This window comes from Oreochromis niloticus, unplaced genomic scaffold (assembly GCF_001858045.2).
Source record: "Oreochromis niloticus isolate F11D_XX unplaced genomic scaffold, O_niloticus_UMD_NMBU tig00008268_pilon, whole genome shotgun sequence".
NCBI lineage: Eukaryota > Metazoa > Chordata > Actinopteri > Cichliformes > Cichlidae > Oreochromis > Oreochromis niloticus.
Genome location: NW_020329079.1, coordinates 219 through 10,935, shown reverse-complemented (window position 1 = coordinate 10,935; position 10,717 = coordinate 219). Strand labels below are relative to the sequence as shown.

Here is a 10,717-nt window from a genome sequence, read left to right as displayed (position 1 = left end):
TGACAACCCCCCCCCCCCTCCCCCTTCTATTTCCCCAATAATTTCATAATAAATACAATTGGCTGCATTTTAAATATGTCTGATCAATGTCTTCATTCAAGAATGAATTGTCTTTGTCACAGAGTCATGTGTATTTTGTCTTTTCCTCGGGCTGGTGATCCTCGCGGTCGTTCAGCCCAGGAGTCCAGATTATTAGTGTTTTAATCACATTTAGTGTTACATTTTAGATCACCACAATAGGATATCCACAATTTAGGATTCAGGCATTTGTTTTAGTTTGATATCGTAATCATTCTATGATTGAGTCGTTAACAGAACCAGCAGTTAGCAGCAATAACTTCAAATCAATGACATTTGCAAGCATTCCTTTATACACAGCATTTCAGTCAGGTTGAGGTCTGGACTTCCATGATGTAGATTTGCTGCTGTGCTTGGGGTCATTATCCTGTTGCATGGCCTAATTTAGGAGAAGCTTTATCTGTCGGACAGACAGCCTCACATTTGACTCTAAAACACTTTGGCATACAGAGGAGTTCGTTGACTGCAAGGTGCTTTATTGCTTGTGTCTGCAGAAGAAGCTCAAATCACCACACTTGAACCAGCATATTTGACAGTGGGTTTGAGGTGTTTAAGTGTTTGAGTGTCTGAAATACTGACATGTGAACGCCAGAATATAATGGTGAGATTTTAATGCTGGTTAGATTGCATACACACTGCACATTATAAGGTTTTACAATTTTGCATCTGTGACCATTCAAACACCAGACAGTACTGAATGTTTCTTCTTTCTTTGTGCAACTTTACAATCATAATGTCCGTTTTGGGGTTTTGGGGTTTTTTAGGGAAAGAAGGGAAGTTTTATTTTTAATGATCAGTATCAGTGATTAATCACTACAGTGGATAAATAAACTTGTCATGTTTTCACAGATTTATTTTGACATTACATCATATTTGTAAGAGGAACATTCATTAGGTTTAAACAAAATCATACAAAAGAATTGTAACGCTTGCATATTGTTAACCTAGAAACACTTTTAGTCTTTGTTAGGTTTATCTAAAAAGAATTTGGCAAACACCCTTTTTTGAATGTCATGCTCTTGCAGGCTGCAGTAACATTTGAGTTTTGTAAGTGCAAAGGTCCATTCAAACAGGTGGTGACATTACAATCCTTGGTTTATGTACATTTTGGAGCTTGTCAACATTCAGCATTTCCAAAAGCAGAATGAAAGTTTGAAAAAAAAATTCAGTAAGCTTGAAGATATATTTACATGTACATTTATTTTCCTTCCTTGTGGTCATACAAATTCTGCCTCTGATGCTTCTGACTTCAGATGTTAGTAAAAAAAATATTGTTAACTGGGCAAAACAGTTTTTCTTTTAAACATATCAGGAGGTTTATTTTCCCTGACATCATCTAAACACAGCTCCTTTGCAATACTGATAAAGTTTCTCTGTACTTTGCCACATTATATTACAGCAGATCTAGAAGTTGTATCTAAATGGTGATTCTCCATTAATGAATTTGTATAAGGTCAAGTCCTGGATATTTTACTAACTGTAACAACAAACCACTGCTTCCTACTCTATGCATTATAATCTACAGCATCTACAAAGACACCTTCCAACAAACGGCTACACTCTATGATCTCAGCTATGATAATTAAAGGTTTGTGCTTTCTAGACATTCCCTGTAATGGAAAGAGCAGAGGGGTGTGGTACTTCATCACGGCCAGAAGGAGGCACTGTGTAACCATCAAACAAAAGACCCCAGTGTTGATAAGGCAAGGTACTGTACGTTACCACAGGGTATGAGGATACAGGTAGGTGGCAAAATCATTCAATCCATCATCAGTCACCGCAAATCAGAATAAATTTGTTACGTTCATTCAGGTCCTGATGTATTTTTATAGCTGCATAAAACTACTAAGAGAAAGATATTAAACAAAAAAAGATAAATCCAGATAGATTCAATTAAATGTCTCTTTTTTTAACCCGTCATGAACTTCAGTGGTATTTTTAAGAGAATAGTAGTAGTTATGAAAGGGTAGTACTTCAGAAAGTCTGAGGATCCATGAGTGCAAGGCCATTCAGAAATAGTCACAATATATCTTGACCCAGCTCTAATTTGTGAGTGAAATCTATGAAGGTGTGGATATTTAACAGTTCATAAGGTCCTTTCTCTTTTTTTTCCTTCTTGAATTTGTCTTTCAAGTGGAAGACATTTGATTTCAGACGGGACGATAAGGCACAGCCCCTCACAAGCTCAGGTCGATGATGATGTGCTCAAAGATCTGCGTGTTTCCCTTGAAGCTCGAGGAAAAAATAAAGTCCCTGCGGTCGGTAGATACCACGGTGAAAGAGCGTGGGGCTTGGATGTACACCTCCTTAAAGCGGTCAAAGATTTTGTTGTCCTCATCCCACAGGTAGATCTGTGAGAAGGTGTAGTCGCTTCCCAGAGCCAGATAGTAACGTTCCTTGAAAGAGAACGGCTGGAGAATCATGGAGCCTCGAGAGGGCAAAGCTTGGATCTCAGCAAACTGTTTGGTGCCCCAACGCAGAACTTTGGAATCACCGATATACCGCGTCATAGCCAGGTAGAGCTCCTCCTTGATCCGGAAGTGTTTCACAACCACTACATCCTCCATGTTGGGGATCTCACCCTGCAGGATGAACTTCTGGTTGCTCCGGCTCCACTGGTAGATCACTGGAACCTGTGAGCGGCTCGCTAGAATAAGGTGAGCTTTCCCATCCAAGTCCAGAAACTCTACATCCGTGTCGCGGTACCACTCGTGCAGTGACTGGTACGAATAAAAGCCATTATCATTCCACTTGTAGAGGGTGGAGAGGCCAGCTTTTGAGCTGTCAGCAATCACAAAGAACCAATCAGAGCCAATCTGGAAGGCCTCAATATCATTGGGCTTAGAGATCTTGGACACTTCGATATCCTGGAACTTATGAACCTGCTTTGGTCGTCATCAAACTTGTAAATGTGGGAACCACCAAACAGCTGAGCCACAATGACAAACACCTCATTTTCGATGATGACAGATTTGCACCCCACAATGGACTGACCTAAAGGGCAGAGAAACACATGAATCGCGTGAGAATGAAACTGGGAGCATTCTGGGAGTGTTTGTTAGCCTAATGTGTGATTTAGACTTCCTAACTTACAGTGTCACTGGAAACTCCCTTTAACCCTTCACCCAACCTTCCACGTAACCTGACATGCACCTCCTGCCCACATAGCAAAATTGGTATGGCCCAGATCTGGCCAACACAATGTGCTTACACATGGCCCACATACCGCAAAGACTGACGGCCCTTTGGTGGCCCAGATCAGGTTTGCCAGAGGAGGCCCAGACATGGGCAGCACAAGGCCAGTTGCAGACACACTGGTGGTCCTGTGCTAGCCCATCTCTGGCACCAAAGGACCGTCATTCTTTGCGGTATGTGGCCATGTGTAAGTTGTGTGCAGCCACGGGCCAGTCGCAGACACACAGCTGACCCTGTGCTGGCCCAGATGTCAGCCAAATGTGTACCTTAATCAAGCCATGTAATAACAACATGTGCCGAAACATAAATAGTGCAAAAGTAACATTACGAACCTCTGTTCAGACAGTGAATGAACTGATTCTTTTACAGCACATTTCCTTTCCCAAAGTCATACCTGAATTTGAAACGTTGGCTACCATAGCAGTATAGTATATCAACATGGCACTTGGGTCTTCCAACTAAAATAGGAAAATAGGAACATAAACAGTGCCATCATTGCCAGACCTGGCCCACATCTGGTTGACATATACCCTGCCATGACACCAGTCAGTCAGAAGTGCCAGCTTGATGCCGGATCAGGGGAAGACCTGTTTTCTATGAGCCTGGGCCACATGACCCAAACCACAATCGAGCAAGATATGGCATGCCATCACATAGACAGTGCCATCTATACCAGGCCTGGCCCATATCTGGATGGCATACGTCTTATCATGCCAGAAGTCAGCCAGCAGTGCCGGCTTGATACCAGATCTGGGCCAGACCTGCTTGCTATGTGGGTTAGAGATGTAACTACACGTTGGGTCGACACAGCCTGCAAGGACTTAAATGGTTAGAAGGTTGCGCTGCAGGATCAAGAGGGGTTTCCAGTTATCTCGTAAGTTAGGACACATTTCCTGCAAAAGTCGAAATCAAAATTTACCTTTGATGTTATCATAAGTCCTGAAGTTCATTTCTATGTGGTCCCACTGGAAAATCATACAGCTCTCTGTGCTGGGAGCAGAAATGGCCACGTAGACATCATTCTTATAGCTGAATGTGTCAACAGACAACGATTCTGAGGCAACAGACTGATGAAGGATGAAATCTGTGGAAAGGAACATCGGGAAATGTATTTTTCACAAACCAGCAAAGCCACGTTAAATGAATAACCTCTACACAACTTAGAAAGACTGTGCTGAGTTCTCTGATCCTGATCTCAGCTGGACATTAGAGAAGGGCAGCTGGCTCAGGTGTTTCTCACCTGTGGAGACACACTCATTCTGCAGGCTGGTCATATCATTGAGGCGCTTGCCCTTCATGTCCTCTGGTCCAGCACACACAACATCCGACACTGTGGCATTGGTGTTCTTTAACCACGTCATAAGCCACTTGGCTCTGCAGTCACATTCAAAGGCATTGCCTCGCAGGTCCCTGCAGAAAGGGAATATTGTGTTTCATGGCTGAATTGGGAGAAAGACAGACTGCAAGAATTACTCAGTACGCTATTTGCCTATTTAACTATGTACAAACTACAGCTCTATAAGGGAGTCAAGGTCAATGAGGAGGTCCCTGGGCAAGGCTTTAATGTTATTGTTTGCCAAAGACCTGGAAACAAATGCAGTTGATTATGAAAAAGAGACATCATTAAATCATGTATAACAGATAACAGTTGTATTTTCAGTCACTGGAACATACAAGTGAGTCAGGTCCCTGAGTCCTCTGAAGGCATATTTGGATGTAGTCTCTAGTTTGTTACTCTCAATGAATCTATGGATCAACAAGAAGAAAAGAAAAGTATATTTTTTGATCAATTTCAACATTTTGCCAGCTAGTAAACCAAATGGTAAATGGACTGGTTCTTGTACAGCACTTTTCTATTTTGCCTGAGCACTCGAAATCCTTGAAACCTGTCTAATTCAGATCAGGACCTCAAAGCACCAGCAGCCCAGATCAGCTGATCACAGCCTGGACACAAAGAAAATTTACTGAAGCTTTGAATAGAAATTGCGATTTTTAACCTCTTGTTGAGCCACTACAACCAATTTTAGAGTTCCCCCACCTGCTGATCCCACTTTAACCCGTTCCTTACTCATTTTCTGTTTAGAGTCGCTCTCTACAATGTAGAGATATTTTAAAATCTTTCGTCTTTTTCTCTGCTCATGTTCTACCAAACTGATTCAAGCTGCGTATATTTATGAGAATTAAAATTTAAAGAAGTAAAGGTAATTTTCTTATGTATTAATGTTACTTTAATGATACATTAATATAGCACAAGGTTCAATTAGCTTTGCACAAAAATAGCTGGTAGAAAAATCCCTTTAATGGGACCACAGAGGAAATATTTGCTGGAGCACACCTCGTGTCCCCCAGAATCCTTACTTTGTCCATGTGAATTTTAAACAATCAAATCTTGTGAAAATGGCCACAACTTGTATATTTAACACAGACATAATAGGGAGACCGGGGATAATTTCTCCAATCAGGGCTAAGTTTCAAATGATGTGACTCATCCTGTGCATGCCCAATTCAGTTCTGCTATCACATGTGAAAAATCAGCACATTTTGTCAAACACAGACAATATAACACGAAAAAAAGTAATTTGTATGCCAAAAAGTAAGTTTTTCTACTTTATTTCAATTTCTAATAGCATTATCTGCTTTGCAGTCAAGTGGAGCGTGCGTCTGTCCTCTCAGTAAGTGAGTGAGACAGCGGTGAGGACGGCTGTGCGAGTGCATCGCAAAAACACAGAAATATGCCTGACACCTGTAAACAAAGCAGTACCTGGCTGCAGTTTAAAGACCTTTTTGTCTCTGTCTTGGTCTTGTCTTGTCTTGTCTTGGTCTCGATACCCTCTAATCTTGGTATTGTCTTGATCTTGGTTTAGGCGGTCTTGACTAAAAGTCTACAACTTTATTACTTTCATTTTCTTCCAAAGCAGTTTTTGAAACATCTTTGTGAACTGACTAATGCTTGAACATTGCTGTAGGTCCACAGGAAAACTGTTCCACAGTTTTACCTCATAAATGGTAAAACAAAAGGTTTTAACCCTTGTCCGTGCTTTAAGAGTCTTCATCAATGTTCCCTCTAAGCTGCGCACGTGCGCAATTGCGCACTGCTGGCACGGTCTCTGCGCACAGAAAATCTGCGTTGCGCACAAAAAAAATCTAACCTGAATTGAAATTAAAATTAAAACTTTAACAATTCTGTTTTGCAGTGTTAGTCAGTAAGTGACTGGCTGCTCCTGTATGGGATTAGAACGATGCCACCTTATCCTATAGTCCAGCCAATAATGCGATTCACATTCGTATACGCAGCCAATCAACGTTGTTGACACGCTATGACAGCGTCCTATGTGCCGACACCGGTGTTTTAGCTAGCAAAGGGGCGTGGCTGATGTGCAGTGAAGCCACGTTAATGACAACGCGTACAACCATTGGAGATGTGAGCAGGACAGACGGAACAATTGACGGGAAAAGTGTGGACTTTATACCAGTTTTTAAATTGTGTTGATGGGCCACGTAAAACCAGAGTTATGATAAAAATATCTGCAATGTTTGGTTTTCTTCCTGAATACTATCGTTGTTTATATTTACTGTGGGAAGAAACGGTAAAAACGGCGTTTTACAAGGAAAACGCTCGAAAGCCTGTGAGCAAACACAACACCAAAAATCCCAACCCTTTCCTATTGGTCGAAAAAAGTACCGTGTCGACCAATCAAAAAATGATATGGCAACGTGGCATCTAGTTGTTAAGAAACGGGGGAAGTTTTAGGAGTGACGGCGGTGTTCTGACATGTGAGAGATTTGAGACGTTTAGCGCAAATCTTGTGTAGTTAGTGTGTAGTTAGTGTGTAGTGTAGTCAATAGTTTTGTTGGTGTGTCAGAGCAATGAGGCAGCTGCTGAATGTTACAGGTGTTACAGCAGTGATACATCTCCTGCTGTCAGGCCTGCAGGTATCAGGCTGTTGTTCTCCTTTATCTCATAGTGGACAGAAATTATTTTTTGGAGTGGCACAAATAATTTGTGTGGCATCAGATTTGATGCAGAACAGCTGATTGTTCTGTAAATAGTTTGAAATGTTTATTTAAAAAACGCCTTGACTGCATTAAAAAAAATAGCTGCAAAAAACTTTGTTGTTTGCCAAACTGAGTTACTTTTTGAAGTAGTAACTATATAATTAATTGCCCAGCATTGGTCATTATATACTGTATTTTGCAGACAGAGAGTTATAGGACTCTCCCAGACCACAGACTCAGACTTTATGAAGAAAAAAAAGAAAAAGTTGTGTTTTCAAATTGGAGTGAAAGTTATTTTTACTTCCAATAGTGTTAACATACTACACAGGTCATGAACAGGATTTTTTAAATTTTCATTGTAAGTGGGCTAAAGCAGTTAATTAAAAGTAGTCTAACATAAATATAAATGCTGTAATTGATTATTGTAATAAACCATGTAACTTGGATGGATTAGATGCTGGCGTGACCACAGTGCACACGTCTGATGTCGCTCACAGTGGTCCAAGGGATCGCTCAGGGAGTTTGTGTGTTCGCTCAGACACATGAAAATTAGAGGGAACATTGGTCTTCATATTTAATTTTCCCCTCAATTCATCCTCTGTACATTTCCTGTACTGTGTCTGGCTTGTACATAATTTTTGCAGTTTTATATTTTATAAAATCCATAAACTTCAGAATTGTTAATTCAAAACAATTCAGAAAGTTAGGAAGCAAAGTAAGACAGTCATCGTCTCCATTGTAAGTGGCGGGGAGGATGCTACAGTTTGTACAAGAAGCATCAGCTCTGATTTATTTTACTTTAGGCTTGACGAGAAGCGCAAGAGAAAATCTTCACATGATACAGTTACATACAAATGACATACACATGTATAATGTTTAAAATATAATCGAACATTAATGAATTATGGTCAATATCTGAAAAGCAAAGACATTCTCTGTTTACCACAACATGTACCAATTAATTTAATAAGTTACATATGATAACTTAATGGGGATATAAGTCAACTTACTTCTACGTCAGACTGAGTTGCAGTTCTCTTAGTGTGCACTGATATGACTCATACGCATTTGTTGTTCCTACATGACCAAATTGACTGATAACATGCAATAGAGATGAACTGACTGACCCGCCTTCCTTCTGGCTGCTTTGCTTTTTCTGATTTCTTAAGTTGTTCTAAGAACTTGTCAGAATGTTTTTAAATTACAAAAACAGGATGCGTCCGTTTAAACTCTGATATGCTTAATGAGTTACATAGTAACTGTATTTACATTTGCAATAATGTTTCATAGAAGTACCTTCAACACAGTTATTCAGCAGTGACTTTGTTCTTACTTTCATCAGTGAATTTGTGACATAAACCAGGACAGCAGAAGATGAGGATTAAATTTGGGTTTCTGACACCAGCCAGTCCTCTGCTCCTGAACGCTGCTGCCATCACTGTGGAAATAAGCCTTTGGCTAGAGAATGAAGAAATAAAGAATGATAAATAGATTATTTTAATAGTGATGACGGGACGGAGACTGGGGAAGAAGCAGCTGTTCCTGTGTACTGATGCTGGACATCAGAACGAAATACTAACCTATAGTGAATATCCGTGTGCGTGTCGGGTCCTTACCACAATCTACTTTACGAACAGAGGCCACTTTAAACTGTCCAAGATCTCCACATATTGAAGTTTTATCAAGAGCCATCGCAGCAGTGGCAGAAAAGCAGGTGAATGCCTTTAAGGACTGCAACATTAACGACGTTTAAAGACAAAGAACTCTGTTTTAGGACACTGAATAGAATATAGAAATGAAGCAGAAGCCAATCCAATGTTAGAGCCAGCAGCAAGTTTGTTAAACATGACACCAGTCCATAGTGCAGTTTTGTAATAATTCAATTTTAGATTTTCATTTAATATTCAGTTCAACTTTCTCAGATAATCAGTAGCATATCTAACATAAAATGGACATTACAGAGGACTGAGCAATATACGCATATAACTAATGTACTAATGGTTGCTAACTATGGAGATACAAGTGTTTATAATTTGATGCAAACACTGAAACTAAAAGTATAAGAGGCCCTGGTCAGACCTCTGAGACCTTAATTTACAGTCTTTTTTTTTGCATCAATTTTTTTCTATTTCTTAAACATCCATCCATCCATTCGCTTCCGCTTATCTTTTCAGGGTCGCGGGGCGCGGAGCCTATCCAGCTGTCATAGGGCGAGAGGCGGGGTACACCCTGGACAGGTCGCCAGTCTGTCGCAGGGCCAACAACAGGGACAGACAACCATTCACACTCACATTCACACTAGTGGCATTTGGATTATCCAATTAACCTATCCCCACAAGCTTTCTTAAACATGTGATCATTAAATAATGATTGTATGTTTGTGACGTACTCTACAATCCTTAAAATGCAAAGTTTTTTTTAATTTAATGTATCTACTGTAACTCTACAGTTTCGAGAACCTAACTGTTTGTAATAGTTTACAATTTACTTTGCATTAGTACAAAAATGTAGAACATTGTGTTCCAACAGTGTCTCATTGTTTATAATACTTATCATCATTCATGTTTGGCACATGGCCAATTCAGTAATGAGCCACAGCTGTCCTCTTTCTTTGTGAGTTTCACAATTTGTAAAACTAGGCAATTATAATAATTTGAATGTCTTTTGCTAATGCTACTTAACAAACAACACAGACATGTGCTTAAGTTTACATAAAATCACAGATTCAGACAAGAATAACCCTCTGCTTTTAGTCCAGCAGCACTGAAGGGAACTTAACTAAATAGCTCATTATCCTCATCACCTGGCATTGAGGTAAAACCAGAAAAAATAACCTGGCCCTTTTATTTAAAAAAATAATATCCAGCAGTTCAGGAGCCGACCGCATGGCCAGCAATGCTCCACTGGGGAACGACGGAGTGATGGGAGACCTTGGCGGCTTGGCAGGTGCCTGCTTAGCGCAGACTTCTGGCTCAGGTGGAGCAGGACTAGCAGTCGCTCTGGATGCTGGTACTGGCGCTCATGTTGACGGCTGCCATTCTCTCCCTCGCCAGAGGGTGCTGGGACTGACCAAATGCGAGGACTCGCAGGCTGGCTTGGAATATGAACAGTTTTATTATAGAGCTAAGAGACTGAACACAAAGGCTAAAATTAAACAGGCGCACACACGACGAGTTGACAGCAACTGACCAGGAGCAGAGATAGAAAGGATAATGAGTGTAGAAAGGCCCCAAAGTTTATAGGACAAGTCTATCTGTTCTTATACAGTGTTTATAAGTTTCAGAACAAACCTCAAGCTTCTTCTCTACACTCTGAGACAGTTTGGCTTTAATTGGTGTTGTGGCCGACACACCGGGGTGACCGTAGTGCTGAAACTGAATCACATCAACAACCGTGTAATTAAAAATATTTCTCAGTCACCTTACAATCATGGGATCTCAGGCAATGG

General features: G+C 40.5%; 1 pseudogene; it reads right to left on the bottom strand.

Moving 5' to 3' along the window:
• Positions 1-915: 915 nt before the first annotated feature.
• LOC109198599 (leucine-rich repeat LGI family member 2-like) lies at positions 916-5,640 on the bottom strand (annotated as a pseudogene).
• Positions 5,641-10,717: the final 5,077 nt, after the last annotated feature.